Below are 16974 nucleotides of genomic sequence, written 5' to 3' on the forward strand. Positions count from 1 at the left end.
TTTCTGTCCTTTGTGGAATGATCCTCATGTGACTACTACGTCCTCTGTAGCATGGTCATCTAGTGACTACCCGGTTCTTTGTAACATGGCCCTCTTATGAGTGGCCCCTGAGCTGAGCCAGACACCCCCCCCCCACTCAGAACAGAGCAGCAGGCTAAATACAGGAGCGTCAGGGGATGGATCCAAATCCTTGTGTTTAATTAACCTTCTCTGGTTATAACATACCACACACAGGAAAGCACTGCACACACACACAGTGTTTACTTAACAATGGTTAACTACAGTAATATTTGATTTACACAGGCAAATCTAAATAACTTTCTCATGCATTGGTTAGGTTAAAAACAACAAAAGTTAACACAACGTAATAATTCAAAGCAGAAGTGTTAGGTGAAACAAATTCATTGGACCAGCGCCGGAGCGAAAATGACGGAGTGAATGGGAGCCATACAGAAAGTTCGCCATCAAAGTAGAAGAAAAAAAAACACAATCGTAGTGTATTTCAGCTAACTACTCAAACACATAGCATAACTGTTTTACTGACATTCTATTTATTTAAATGTGTAGAACGGTCTAATGCGCTGGTCTAATGAATGTGTTTATTTTCCGAATGCTCAGCATGGAATTATTACGTCGCGTTAACCTTCAGTATTTTCAACCTAGATCCATGGAAAAGAGAATCAGTGCTTCTACCTTCCCTCAATGACATTAACTGTCTTCTGTGAATACAAACATAGTTGCATAGAAACACCAGCGCCCTCCACACCAAAGCCCTTAACAGACCACATACCTCCGCCAGTTAAAAGCACTCTCCTCATCACACAGATAACTCCATAACAGTCTCTGTATGACACTAAGTCTAAGAATGCCCTCGTGCTAGACTGGCTTGTACGGAAGACGAGCTCGGGGATGACATTCCAAACGATGAACTTCCCGACTCATCTCAACAACATTCTCTCGAAAGGTAAATGTTAGGTTCCATCTGTGACCCGTTCCAACCCTTTTAGATCCTACAGTGGGGAGGGTCGTAAATGGGCCGTTGTCTCCATGAGAACGTTACTCATCGACAAGGCTCAGAAAGAGCACACTAAGATAAGCACAACGTGTCCCTTCTGAAGGTAGTTTGGAAACACTTCCCTGTAAGAACCATTCCAGCTGGCAGCATTTGGAACGTGACGTCTTCATGACAACATTTGCTGGTTGGAAAAGAAACCATATAAACAACGTTGTCACACCCTGGCCTTAGTTATCTTTGTTTTCTTTATTATTTTAGTTAGGTCAGGGTGTGACATGGGGAATGTTTGTGTTTTGTCTCGTTTCGGGTGGTTATATGGAAAAGGGGGTGTTGGGTTTAGTGTATGGGTTTGTGTTGTGTGAATGTTTCTAGGTATGTCTATGGTTGAGTGAATGTTTCTAGGTATGTCTATGGTTGCCTGAGTGGTTCTCAATCAGAGACAGATGTCGTTCATTTGTCTCTGATTGGGAGCCATATTTTAGGCAGCCATAGGCATCATGTTTTTTTTGGGTCATTGTCTAGGTCTGTGTCTAGGTTGCATGTTTGCATTTTGTTCGGTTATAGCTTCACGGTCGTCTATTTGTTGTTTTGCTTCGTTCGTTCATCTCCTAAATAAAGAGAAGATGTATTTTTTACACGCTGCGCCTTGGTCCTCTCTCTCTCCCTTTGACGTTCGTGACAAACGTGGAATGGAAAAGACATATGTTGGTTGTTATCAGGTCATAAAACCAGAAAAAGATGTTAACAAAATGTCCTTATACAACTAGTATCCAATCCAACAGATGACGTCATAAAAAATGTCACTGCAACTGGTTTTGCCCCCTGGGATATTGCACTGATTCACCAGACACGTTACGCCCCATATCCTCTTTTTTTCTTTCTCTCCCTCTCACCTGTGTCGGTTTGTCTAGGGGACATTTCTACTTTTCCGAAAAGAGCTATTCCTCGGTATCTGATCATCTATGTCGGTTAGTTTCGCACTGTAATCATACTGTACTGTCACATGACGATCAACCAACACGAGAACATTCTGCTTAGTAAGTTTTTCCTTAGACATGCCCCCCCCCCCTCTCTCTCTCAATCATACACACAATGAACATCTTCCTCTGCCTAACGTTGTTCTGGATGTCCCCAGCTAGTGAATCCTCTAAAAACAACACACGTAAACAAAAACAACAAATCCCAAACCCGTGTATAACGAGACAAAACAAACTAAAAAGGGGAGCACACTAGCTTAAAGAGACATAAAACAACAACAGTTCCTCACCAGAAGCAGTCACACACACACACACACTTGCTGTTTGTAGATATTCTCACAATGGTCCCCACCCGATGACGTTCCTCCCTTGCTCCCCTTCCAGGTTAATAAGGAATGCGACAGGAAGATAAGTTAGAATCATAAAGCAGAAGGCCGTCAGGGAGGGAGGAATTCATTGTATGATGCGGGTGTGGTGGGTGGCTGAAGGGAACCAATACATGACTAACATAGGGGGAACCGCAATACAGAGTGTATTAGTGGTGCGTAATTGGTTGTGTGTGTGTGTGTGTGTCTGTCATGTCTGTGTTTTTACTATGGATCCCCCAGCTACTCTTCCTGGGGTCCAGCAAAATTAAGGACGTTTATACAATTTTAATACATCACAATACATTCACAGACCGTGTGCCCTCAGGCCCCTACTACAGCACTACCACATATATACAGTACAAAATGCATGTGTGTGTGTATACTGCGTATGCTATCGTGTGTGTGTGTGTGCCTGCCTATGTGTGTGTTTCTTCACAGTCCCCGCTGTTCCATAAGGTTTTTTTCATCTGTTTTTTTTTTTTTTAAATCTAACTTTACTGCTTGCATGAGTTAGTCATGGCTCTATTTAGTACTGTGCACCTTCCATGGTCTGTTCTGGACTTTCTGGACTTGGGGACTGTGAAGAGACCTCGTGTGGCATGTCTTGGGGTATTTTTTAAATTATTATTATTTGGATTTTTTTCACCTTTATTTAACCAGGTAGGCCAGTTGAGAACAAGTTCTCATTTACAACTGCGACCTGGCCAAGATAAAGCAAAGCAGTTCCACAAAAACCACACAGTGTCATGGGATAAACAAACACACAGTCAATAACACAATAGAAAAACCTATATACAGCTGTCATGCATAATGTTGAGTCATCCGCATACATAGACACTCTGGCTTTCCTCAAAGCCAGTGACAATTCATTGGTGAAGATTCGTTTTTTCAAAGGGCCTAGACAGCTGCCTTGGGGAATTCCTGATTCTACCTGGATTATGTTGGAGAGGCGTCCATTAAAGAACACACTCTGTGTTCTGTTAGACAGGTAACTCTTTATCCACAATATAGCAGGGGGTGTAAAGCCATAACACATACGTTTTACCAGCAGCAGACTATGATCGATAAAGCCGCAACTGAAGTCTAACAATGTGTCTCTCTGTGTATGCGTGCATGCGTGCATGTCTGCATATGAGTATGTGCATGTGTGTAAGACACAGAGAGAGTGTGTGTACGCTGTAGATAAGACACGGAGACTGAGTTGTAGATAAGACTGGGTATTATTATAGTATTCAAATCAAGTTTATTTTATATAGCCCTTCGTACATCAGCTAATATCTCGAAGTGCTGTACAGAAACCCAGCCTAAAACCCCAAACAGCAAGCAATGCAGGTGTAGAAGCACGGTGGCTAGGAAAAACTCCCTAGAAAGGCCAAAACCTAGGAAGAAACCTAGAGAGGAACCAGGCTATGAGGGGTGGCCAGTCCTCTTCTGGCTGTGCCGGGTGGAGATTATTCTTGTTGGAAACTGATGTGTGAGGATAACGGCTCAGGCTACTAAGGAAACCAACGGTTTCCAAAGTGACGATGATGGCCTATTGATAACGGTATGTGTGTGTATGCGCACCAAGGCAATGGCCACAATACAGAGGAGACAACAATGACAGCCCATTAAAGTCAACTGCTATTGGCTATTGATTGACCTGATGTAAATGTAATAGCGTGGCACTGATGTTAGCTTTGTGGATAGCCATCTGTGTAAAAAAATAAAAATAAAAAATTCTGACAGAGACTAACATCCCTTCTCTAAAGTGAATGGCTTTACACACACACAGGCACGCGAGCAGTAGGTGACTGATATTTACTCTGGCTCCCTCTTTCTCTCTGACAACACTCACATCCTCAAAAGAGTACAACTGAATCAAGAAATGGTGCCTTGTACATTACTTTTATGAAAATCCCCTGAGACACACACACGCACACTAACAGACACACATCTACCCACACACACACACACTTGCACGCAAAGTACTCTCTGTATGACCTTTCTAATAGTCTACTCTCAAAATCTTCCTTCCATCCGCCCACATCACACCCATTGACCATGTTCCTCTCTCCTTTACACCACCCCCACCACTCATTTTCTCCTATCCAATCCAAAGCCATCACCACAAAATAGACTATCTTTCTAGGAATCATGTGAGCTCTATTCATGGCATTTCTATCTACAATATTCAGTACGCTGCGTTCTCCTGATCACGACCCAGCTAGGAAAAGGATGTATGCCTGGTAAACCTTAGTCTCTTCCAACAGCCACTTCATCTATGAGTCCATAAACAAAACCCCATACTATAGATACTCAGCACACTTCATGTCCCTTGCTAGTGGGTGTATTGTTATCACATCTTAAACTGTGACTTGGTATAAGACCCAGGCTACGTACCAAATGACACCCTTTTATCTATTTAGTGCACTACTTTGACCAGAGCCCATAGGGGTCTGGTTTAGAGATCGACTGATTATGATTTTTCAACGCCGATACCGATTATTGGAGGACCAAAAAAAGCCGATACCGATTAAAATCGGCCGATTTTTATTTATATATTTGTAATAATGACAATTACAACAATACTGAATTTAACTTAATATAATACATAAATAACATCTATTTAGTCTCAAATAAATAATGAAACGTTCAATTTGGTTTAAATAATGAAAAAAAACACAGTGTTGGAGATGAAAGTAAAAGTGCAAAGCGCTGTGCTTTAAGCATTGCGAAGAGCTGCTGGCAAACGCAGGAAAGTGCGGTTTGAATGAATGCTTACGAGCCTGCTGCTGCCAACCACCGCTCAGTCAGACTGCTCTATCAAATATCAAATCATAGACTTAATTATAATATAATAAACACACAGAAATACGAGCCTTTGGTCATTAATATGGTCAAATCCGAAAACTATCATTTCGAAAACAAAATGTTTATTCTTTCAGTGAAATACAGAACCGTTACGTATTTTATCGAACGGGTGGCATCCATAAGTCTAAATATTGCTGTTACAATGCACAACCTTCAATGTTATGTCATCATTATGTAAAATTCTGGCAAATTAATTACGGTCTTTGTTAGGAAGAAATGGTCTTCACACAGTTCACACTCGTAACGAACCAGGCAGCCCAAAATGCTGCATATAACCTGACTCTGCTTGCACAGAACGCAAGAGAAGTGACACAATTTCCCTAGTTAATATTGCCTGCTAACATGAATTTATTTGAACTAAATATGCAGGTTTAAAAAATATATACTTGTGTGTTGATTTTATTAAGAAAGGCATTGATGTTTATGGTTAGGTACATTGGTGCAACGACAGGGCTTTTTTCGCAAATGCGCTTGTTAAATCATCACCCGTTTGGTGAAGTAGGCTGTGATTTGATGATAAATTAACAGGCACCGCATTGACTATTTGCAACACAGGACAAGCTAGTTAAACTAGTAATATCATCAACCATGTGTAGTTAACTAGTGATTATGTTAAGATTGATTGATTTTTATAAGATAAGTTTAATGCTAGCTAGCAACTTACCTTGGCTCCTTGCTGCACTCACATAACAGGTAGTCAGCCTACCACGCAGTCTCCTCGTGGAGTGCAATGTAATCGGCCGATTACCGATTGTTATGAAAACTTGAAATCGGCCCGAATTAAATCGGCCGTGCCGATTAATCGGTCGACCTCTAGTCTGGTCAAAACACTATGTAAGATATACAGTAGGGTACCATTTTGGAAGTATCCACAAACAAAGAAATGCAGTAAATCCCCACAGCCATTTGTAGTGAAGAGTGATCCTGTTTTGTGATTATTATTACCGCCATTTATTTCTGGATGGGTCCATGGCCGGGGAGGACAAGCAGTCTTTTCACCGAGGCTATAATATGAATCATGAATGTGGAGCGGCCAATCGCATAGGCTGTTGCGGGAACAGCTAGAGGGTTCAGGTGGGGTCCTAGGAACGGGGATGACACTGAACACGTGGGGCTGCTTTACTGGAAATTAGAACGCAACGGTGCCAGTAGGACAGCACCTGAGAAACAATCCCCAGAACTCTGTGTGAGAAGTAAACAGTTTCTAAACATTTCCCGAACTCTGTATGCAGAGTAACTACGTAATCGACCAGCAACCTGTCCAGGGGGGATACTTGTATATCCAGCTACCTCACGCTGCAGAAACAGGAGATAGCCAGGCAGGATCCTTACTAGTCGAAAGTACAGTATATACACAGAAGAAATGTAAGTTGTAAAAGCCAATTATTGTTATTATATTTTGTTATTCGAGTAAAATGTTGATGATATTTTCCCTGAGATGAATGTTGTATATAATGCCCTATGGGCAATTCTGGCTCGGACATGGCTTACTTACTAACATTCTAATCTAGTGTATGAGGAGTAACCAGTACACAGAACCGAAACTCAGTGAAGTGAAGTTAGGCTGAACAACACAGAGAGGCCTGCACTGCAGGGCTGGGTAACAATTGGAGTCAGTGGAAGCTGCTGAGGGGAGAACTGCTCATAATAATGTCTGGAATGGAGTGAATGTCCGTCCTCCCCTCAGCAGCCTCCATTGGTTAGAGTATGTGCAACAAATTACTATGGTAAAGGTTAGAGTTACGTTTAGGAGTTGCAATGTTCACACACACACACACATATTCAGTACCAGTCAATTGGGTTGAGGTCGGTTGATTGTGGAGGCCAGGTCATCTGATGCAGCACTCCATTACTCTCCTTATTGGTCAAATAGCTCTTACACAGCATGGATGTATGTTTTGGGTCTTGTTCATTGTGTTCATGTTCATTGTCTTGTTGAAAAACAATTGATAATCCCACTAAGCGCAAACCAGATGGGATGGCAATGCTGTGGTACCCTTGTTTTTAAGTGTACTTTGAATTCTTAATAAGTCATTGACAGTGTCACCAGCAAAGCACCCACACACCTCTGCCTCCATGCTTCACAGTGGGAACCACACATGCAGAGATCATGCGTTGGAACCAAAAATCTCAAATTGGGACTCATCAGACCAAAAGGACAGATTTCCTCTGGTCTAATGTCCATTGCTCGTGTTTCTTGATTCAAGCAAGTCTCTTCTTCTTATTGGTGTTCTTTAGTAGTGGTTTCTTTGCAGCAATTTGACCATGAAGGCCTGATTCACGCAGTCTCCTCTTAACAGTTGATGTTGAGATTTGAACTCTGTTACTTGAACTCTGTGAAGCATTTATTTGGGCTGCAATTTCTGAGGCTGGTAACTCTAATGAACTTATCCTCTGAAGCAGAGGTAACTCTGGGTCTTCCTTTCCTGTGGCGGTCGTCATGAGAGCCAGTTTCATCACAGTGTTTGATGGTTTTTGCGACCGCACTTCAAGAAACTTTCAAAGTTCTCGAAATGTTCAGGATCGACTGAACTTTATGTCTTAAAGTAATGGACTGTCATTTCTCTTTGGTCTTTTACCAAATAGTGCTATCGTCTGTATACCACCCCTACCTTGTCACAACACAACAGATTGTCTCAAACATATTAAGAAGGAAAGAAAACCCCTCAGGGGTGCGTGCTCAGTCCCCTCCTGTACTCCCTGCTCACTTATGACTGCACGGCCAGGCACGACTCCAACAACATCATTAAGTTTGCCGATGACACAACAGTGGTAGAACCTGATCACTGACAATGACGAGACAGCCTGTAGGGAGGAGGTCAGAGACCTGACAGTGTGGTGCCAGGACAACAACCTCTCCCTCAACGTGATCAAGACAAAGGAGATGATTGTGGACTACAGGAAAAGGAGGTCTGAGCATGCCCCCATTCTCATCGACGGGGCTGTAGTGGTACAGGTTGAGAGCTTCAAGTTCCTTGGCGTCCACATAATCAACAAACTAAAATGGTCCAAGGACACCAAGACAGTCGTGAAGAGGGCACGACAAAACCTATTCCCCCTCAGGAGACTCAAAAGATTTGGCATGGGTCCTCAGAAGGTTCTACAGCTGCACCAACGAGAGCATCCTGACGGGTTGCATCACTGCCTGGTATGGCAACTGCTCGGCCTCCAACGGCAAGGTAGGGCGAACGGCCCAGTACGTCACTGGGGCCAAGCTTGCTGCCATCCACAACCTCTATACCAGGTGGTGTCAGAGGAAGGCCCTAAAAATTGTCAAAGACTCCAGCCACCCTAGTCATAGACTGTTCTCTCTGCTACCGCACAGCAAGCATTACCGGAGTTCCAAGTCTAGGTCCAAGAGGCTTCAAAACAGCTTTAACCCCCAAGCCATAAGACTCCTGAACACCTAATCAAATGGCTACCCAGACTATTTGCATTGCCACCCTCCCACTTCTTACGCGGCTGCTACTCTATCATTATCTATGCATAGTCACTTTAATAACTCTACCTACATGTACATATTACCTCAATTACCTCGCTATTATTATTTTACTGCTGCTCTTTCATTATTTGTTACTTTTTTGTATTTTTCTTAAAACTGCATTGTTGGTTAAAGGGCTTGTAAAGTAAGCACTTCACTGTTGTATTCGGCACATGTGACAAATAAAATGTGATTTGATGTGAGATGGCAAAAAAAGTTACTTTTTAACAAGGCACACCTGTTAATTGAAATGCATTCCAGGTGACTACCTCATGAAGCTGGTTGAGAGAAGGTCAAGAGTGTGCAAAGCTGTCATCAAGGCAAAGGGTGGCTACTTTGAAGAAACTAAAAATGTTTTGATTTGTTTAAGACTTGTTTTGGTTACTACATGATTCCATGTGTTATTTCATTGTTTTGATGTCTTCACTATAATTCTACAATGCAGAAAATAGTAAAAATAAAGAAAAACCCTGCAATGAGTAGGTGTGTCCAAACTTGTACTGTACACAGACACAAGCAGGCCTACTCCTTGGGGCTAAATCCACAGGGTGTTCTTCCACCTATACCTAAACGGGATCCAGAGAGTATAAGTTTCCGTATTTGTGTGTACATCTGCACGTGTGTGTGTGTCTATGTACATAAATGGGTAAGAGTGAATCTGCATGCGTGCTTGCCTGCCTATGTGTGTGTGTGTGTGTGGTGTGTGTGTGTGTGGTGTGTGTGTGTGTGTGTGTGTGTGTGTGTGTGTGTGTGTGTGTGTGTGTGTGTGTGTGTGTGTGTGTGTGTGTGTGACAGAGAGGAGAGGGAGAAGAAGAGTGAGAGAGAGAGAGGGAGGGAGTACCCGTGCTGAGGGAGGCGAAGGGAAGGGGAGGTTTTCCCGAGCTGCAGGAGTGGTGGCGGTACTTTCACCGTGCGGAATGTGATTGTTTGAAGTGGTTTCCTGAGGAGTGTTTTTGAAGGAAAAGCGACGTTGGTGGATTCACCCTGGCACAGCTCAGCCTTCTGCCCCCAAGAGCTGGAAATACAGTCACTCCCCCCCCCGCCCGTCTCACCACTGCATCGCCACAGAGGCCACCACAGTCCCCCACACACATATACACGCACACACGTAGAGATGATACATATTCTGTTGTATAAACATATACAGTACATCATGTTATACACATACTCTCGCGGAAACAAAACCTTCTTTGACTGGGTGAGATGAGGAGGACTTGCTGACTAGAATACTAAGCAAGAGAAAATGACTGAGGGACTGCGCGAGAGAGAGATAAGGAGGACTATGGGAGAGAGGAGAGAGGGTGACACACAAAAGAGAGAAGTATAGAAAAAGAGAGGGACAGACAGAAAGAGAGAACGGGGGGACAGAGAGAGAGAAGGAGAGAGAGGGAGAAGTAAAGAAAGAGAAAAGGGAGAGGGACAGACAGAAAGGGGGGAAAGAGAGATGGACAGAGAGAAAGAGAGAAGGGGAGGGAGGGGGCAGTTTACTCCAGGACCCTGATCCCCCCCTGAGTGTAGGTGCTCAGACACACAGACGCCATGAGACATGGGCGAGGTCCAACTCACTAAACACAAATAATCACCAGCATCACTCTCAAGCACACACACAGTAAAGACACACACACAAACAAACACTGAAGCTGTGTTTCACTGTGACTTGCCAAGTTGCCTGGGGAAATGGAACCAATAGAAGTCACAAAAGTCTTAAATGTAACTAAATGTAATCAACGTATTCCCCAAAAGTAATGATTTATCATGAGAGGGCCATAAACAACAACTAGTAAGGTTCAAATCTAGCTTTTCTGGTAAAAAACTGTTAAACTGCTGAGGTCAGTAGTCACTTTTGAGGACACAAGCTCAAGAACACAGTACAAATATGAAATACTATATGAATACGGCTTGAAATGACTTATATTTTTTCTAAATGACTAACTATAAGATGTCACCTTCCTTATAACTGTAAAATACATATTTATATATTTTGCTTTCGAGAAAATGTGCATATTTTCTAAAGGTCCCTCTTGATCAAGACATCTGTCCCCATCGCTGTGAATGTCTCAGAGCTCTAGCTTGGATCCCTGAACTCGACAGGAACTCACCTTTCATCTCATATTAACATTGTCCATCTATGGCACATAGCACTTTCTATTTGTTAAAAATGTATTAATTATTTTTGATTACTGGCTACAAATCGATCTCTGAATGTGCTACAGTGTCGAAACCACTCTATCCTGCTGCGTTACGATGTAAGGATTCCAGGCATATGCGTTGTTAGTCGGTGTGATGTATGGATCAGCCAGGAGTTGATGGACAGTCAGAATAGCGAATGAAATGCTAGGAGGGACATCCCAGCATAAAATGGTGTCAGATTTCACATCCTGCTTCACACAGGCAGAACATACATACTCCTGTGTCCGTGAGAATCAGGGCTATCGCTCAATGCAAGCCATTTCGATCTATGCTATCCAAATACCAGTTTATACGCGAAAATGTAAGTCAGAACTGGTACCAGAACCTTGATGGTCCCCAAAACAGGGGACTTTAAATCTAAGAGGATATATAGTCCCACACATGCACACAATGTTAAAATAGTCACACACACAGATCCACATTGACACAGTTTGCTCATTAAAGGAAGTAGTGAGTGACATTTTCCAGATGCTCATCCCTGTCAGCTGTGAATGGAGAGGGTCAGTGCTGCATCTGTTGATTACTCAGTGCCCACACACACAGGTCTTGTACAGTTAACCTTGTGGGGGACACACAATTCAATCCCATTCAAAATCCTATTTTTCCTAACCCCGCTAACCCTAGCCTTAACCCAAAAACCTAACCTTAACCCTAACCTAGCTCCTAAACCTTAACGTAATTCTAACCCTAACACTAATTCTAACTTTAACCCTAAACCCTCTAGAAATAGAATTTGACCTTGAGCTGGTCAGATTTTTGTTCGTTTACTTCTGGTCCCCACAGGAATAGTTAAAGAAGTCCACAGATACAAACCCTGGTGACAGGAATTCTTCATTGTCCCTCGAAGGCGTCTTGAAAGCTGAGATCAGAGGTCATGTGATCTTCCTTAATCACCAGAGACCGGGAATGCGTCCCAAATGGTACCCTATTCCCTACATAGTACACTACTTTTGACCAGAGCACGCACTAATAGGTAGTCATTTAGGATGCAACCCTAGGTCTCTGGGGTCACAGCGCATGCACACACACACAAAGTCTTGACCAACTAACCTTGTGGGGACACACAATTCAAAATCCTATTTTTCCATAACCCTAACCCGTACCCTTGCCCTAACCTTAACGTTAAAATGAAAACCTAACCTTAACCCAAGCTCCTAACCCTAACCCTACAGTACCAGTCAAAAGTGTGGACACAGCTACTAATTCAAGGGTTTTTCTACTATGTCGAATAATAGTGAAGACATCCTAATAGTAGTGAAGACAACTCTGAAATAACACATATGGAATCATGTAGTGACCAAAAAAGTGTTAAACAAATCAAAATATATTTTAGATTTTAGATTCTTCAAAGTAGCAAAATTTGCATTGACAGCTTTGCACACTCTTGGCGTTCTCTCAACCAGCTTCACCTGGAATGCTTTTCCAATAATCTTGAAGGAGTTCCCACATATGCTGAGCACTGCTTTTCCTTCACTCTGCGGTCCAACTCATCCAAACCATTTCAATAGGGTTGAGGTCGGGTAATTTATATTATTTTATATTTAATTTAATTAGGCAAGTCAGTTAAGAACACATTCTTATTTACAATGATGGCCTACCAAAAGGCCTCCTTGCGGGTACAGGGGCTTGGATAAAAAAAAAATATACAAATATAGGACAACACACACATCATGACAAGAGAGACAACACAACACTACATAGAGAGAGACATAAGACAACAACTTAGCAAGGCAGCAACACATGACAACACAGTATGGTAGCAACACAACTTGGTAGCAGCACAAAACATAGTACAAACATTGTTGGGCACAGACAACAGCACAAAGGGCAATCCAGGCTGCATCACATCCAGCCGTGATTGGGAATCCCATAGGGTGGTGCACAATTGGCCCAGCGTCGTCCGGGTTTGGCCGTCATTGTAAATAAGAATTTGTTCTTAACTGACTTGCCTAGTTAAATAAAGGTTAAATAAAAAATAAATAAAAGGTAGAGACATTAATACATCACGCAAAGCAGCCACAACTGTTAGTAAGAGTGTCCATGATTGAGTCTTTGAATGACGAGATTGGGATAAAACTGTCCAGTTTGAATGTTTGTTGCAGCTCCTTCCAGTCGCTAGCTGCAGCGGACTGAAAAGACGAGCAACCCAGGGGTGTGTGCGCTTTGGGGACCTTTAACAGAATGTGACTGGCAGAACAGGGGGTTGTATGTGGAGGATGAGGGATGCAGTAGATATCTCAGATAGGGGGGAGTGAGGCCTAAGAGGGTTTTATAAATACGCATCAACCAGTGGGTCTTGCGACGAGTATACAGAAATGGCTGTATAAAGAAATTCCATAAATGTACTTTTAACAAGGCACACCTGTTAGTTGGAATGCATTCCCGATTAATGAAACTGGTTTAGAGAATGCTAAGAGTGTGCAAAGCTGTCATCAAGACAAAGGTTGGCTACTTTGAAGAATTTCAAATATAAAATATATTTTTATGTTTAACACATTTTTGTTACTATGTATTCCATGTGTTATTTCATAGTTTTGACGTCTTTACAAAAAAACATTTTGTAACCTTTATTTAACTAGGCAAGTCAGTTAAGAACAAATTCTTATTTACAATGACAGCCTACACCAGCCAAACCCAGTTGACGCTGGGCCAATCGTGTGCCGCCCTATGGGACTCCCAATCACAGCCGGTTGTGATACAGCCTAGAATCGAACCAGGGTTTCTGTAGTGACGTCTCAAGCACTGAGATGCAGTGCCTTAGACCGCTGCGCCACTCGGGAGCCCAATGAGTAGGTGTATACAAACTTTGACTGGTACTGTAATTCTAACCTTAACCCTAAGAAATATCATTTGACCTTGTGGGGACTAACAAAATGTCCCCAGCTGGTCCAATTTGTATTTTTTTACTATTCTTGTGGGGTCTCCACAAGTATAGGAAAACACACACACACACACACACTAGCCTCTGCTACAGTGAGATAACAAACCAAACACACACTGCACCCTGGGAACATCTGAACGGTTGCTGATCTGTACCTAGAGGAAACAGGCAAGGCCATTGAATTAGAAACACTGTCAGGAAACTGACCTTTTACCTCTGATTTAGGATCTGTAACAACCCACATTATATGACAACATGCCAAAAATGTCTCTTTCAGCTTATCTAAAAAAATGACGTTTAAAGTCAATGGTGAGAACGGCAAAGACATCAGACAGGAACAAAGCAGCACAAAAGAGGAACTCTTAACATAAATAAACGACAATGCTTTAGGATCTGTCTTAAACTTTAGGATCGATTATTTCTTGCCCCGACTTCAGGTTGATGCAACAAACATCAGCACGAAACAATTTCACCTATAACACATCTGTCCCTTGCATCACCAGCATAAATATATATGCACACACACACTAATGAGTGCCGCCAGCTGTGGGCCGATTTTGTCCTTAGAAGCAGTAAGTAAATAATGTGCCTCTCTTTGCTTACATCTCAGAGCTAACACACTCCCTGTCCCTCTCTCACCACTTTAGTGTTTGACCTTCACAGACACTCACACTGGACCCTCAAATGGTAGTGTGCGTTTCTGTGTGGATGTGCATATATGTATGTGTGTGTGTGTGTGTGTGTGTGTGCACGTGCGTGCGTGAGGATCCATGTCCTGTACCTTTTCAAACCCCTTTATCTATCAGCCCACTGTGTCCTGGACTGGAGGGCAGAGCGCTGCTCACACACACACACACACACACACCGAATGCTGCTCACTAGCGACTTAGAAACGGAAGTCAGGGTTCAGCAATCTCCCTTTCCTCTTTTCTTCAATTCGTGACCTTTCTCTCTTCTCTCTGAAAATGAGTCCAAGCCACAGAGTCGCACCAACTCCCTCCCACACAAACACACACTTTTTAATGCCCCTAGCAACAGCCTAACACACACCCCGGCACGGCGCAGCATAGCTGTCAACAGCTGGTTTAAGGGCAATAAGCTTATTCTCTCAGGTTAGAACGATCATACGAAAGAAGTAGGGAGATAGAAGGAGAGAGAAAAATAAAGAAAAAGAGAGAGATGGAGGGATAAATGAGAACATTTCCGCTTTACTTACCTTTAATAAAGTATTCAAGAGTTAGTCCTTACACTTGTTCTCTCTGTCTCCCTCTCTCACTCTCTCCTTCTCTATGCAGAGTTAGTGAATGACTATAAACACTGAGCACAAAGCAATTGAAGAGTGAGGGAGGGTCGGAGGAAGACAGTGGGAGTGAAAGAGGGCGAGTTACAGAGTAAGAGAAAGCAGACAGACAGCAAGAGCGAGACAGAGCGAATGAAAAACAGAGGGAGAAAGTGAAGGAAGAGAGGCGGGATTCTGCTAAGGAGGTGGGGGTGGGGAGGACAAACAAAGAAAGGATAGGGATTGACAGTGTGAGATGAGTAAAACTGATTTTGATATACCTCTTAGAAAAGGAGAGGAAAAAGTGTAAGAAAAGGGGAATTACACAGAACAAGCATTGACGATGAGATAGAGAAGTGAAGTAGAGAAAGCAGAGAAAGATGGGTCATTTTAGCCCATAGATGGGAAAGGGAGGGGGTCCATTTTCTTTGGAAAGCTTGCCTCTGTGTGCATTATTATTTAAAAAATAACAGAAAGTTCCAAGAGTGAGAGAGACAGACAGGTAGAGAGAGAGCAAAAGACAGATACATACAGGCCTGGCAAGAGAAAGGCTATTTCATATTTTCGTCACAGTGTTTTCCTGTTGTTGCAATCATTTTACAAATTGAGGAGCATATTAAACCTAGATTTGGTATCTGTACTGACAATAATAACACCCATTCATTCATGGAGCGCAACACTCTTAGAAAAAAACTGCTATCTAGAACCTAAAAGGGTTCTTCGGCTGTCCACATAGGAAAACCCTTTTTGGTTCCATGTAGAGCCCTTTTCTTTGGTTCTACATGGAACCCAAAAGGGTTCTGCCTGGAACCAAAAAGTTTTTTCCTATGTGAACAGCCAAAGAACCCTTTAGGAACCCTTTTTTCTAAGAGTGTGCCAAGCCATTCATCTGTTCAGTGGCCAGTCATCTTGCATTTCCATACCTCTACCCATAGAGGGCGTCCTCCGCCCCCTCCCCTCCCAGGTTACAGTCAGCCACCACAGAGAGGTTGCATTCCAAATGGAACGCTATTCCATATATAATGCACTACTTTTAGCCAGAGCCTGCATGATTGTTGTTGTTGTTCGCACACAGAAAGGATATTCTCTTCTCTGCTGACAACAAAATGCTGCCCTAATTAAGCTAGCCACTTGAGCACACTACGAGCGCTTTAAATGAACAAGCACAACAAACAAAACCAGGGAGGCTGCCACAACTCTTATGTAAATCCTACATAAGCAACACTAGTCCAGTATTGTTGAAACACTAAGCTTATCACGCTTTAATTGATGGGCATCTGTAAAAGGCTGACGAATTTTGGTGCGTTTGCACACGTGTATGCACGCATGCACACACAGAGACACAAGCTCAAACAAACAAACGTACACATTTCCCTCTTTCCGTCTCAGTCCAACAAACACACATTACAGATTAGAGTCATTCCTCTGTTTGTTAGTGTGTGTACACTGAAAAAAATACACGCTCTCTCTGTTAATCTCTCTCTCCTGTTTCTCTCCTCCCCTGACCCCTACGCGTCCCCTTCAGTGCGTCATCAATTAAAGAGAACAGCAGAGTGAGAGAGTTTAAGAGAGGGAGGGGCAGACGGGGAGAGGGAGGGAGACAGTAGAGTCCTCCCAATGGAGAGAGAATGACGTCACTGATCTAGGCATCAAGGTTACTCCTCTTTCTCTTCTCTCTCTATCCTCTAGAGAGGAAGGAGGGAAGACGACAGGGAGGAAGGAGAGAAGGCTGGAGGAAAGAGCAAAAAAAAGACAGAAAGGGGAGGACATCAGAAGAATATTCAGGAAATTTCAAGGATTTCCCCCGTTGTTTGGCCCCTTTAATAGGACATGTGGCCCTCGTGCCCCTTTACAGTGGTGTAAAGTACTTCATAAAAATACTACTTAAGTAGTTTTGGTGGGGGGGGTGGTACTGTGTTTGCAAATTATG

General features: G+C 42.8%; 1 protein-coding gene across 2 annotated transcripts in view; it reads right to left on the bottom strand.

Moving 5' to 3' along the window:
- LOC111960649 (endothelin-converting enzyme 2-like) overlaps nt 1-16974 on the bottom strand; it is a 62760-nt gene that overhangs the window by 38212 nt on the left and 7574 nt on the right. The gene's annotated exons all lie outside the window — the stretch shown is intronic.

Source organism: Salvelinus sp. IW2-2015, linkage group LG4p (assembly GCF_002910315.2).
Source record: "Salvelinus sp. IW2-2015 linkage group LG4p, ASM291031v2, whole genome shotgun sequence".
Lineage (NCBI taxonomy): Eukaryota > Metazoa > Chordata > Actinopteri > Salmoniformes > Salmonidae > Salvelinus > Salvelinus sp. IW2-2015.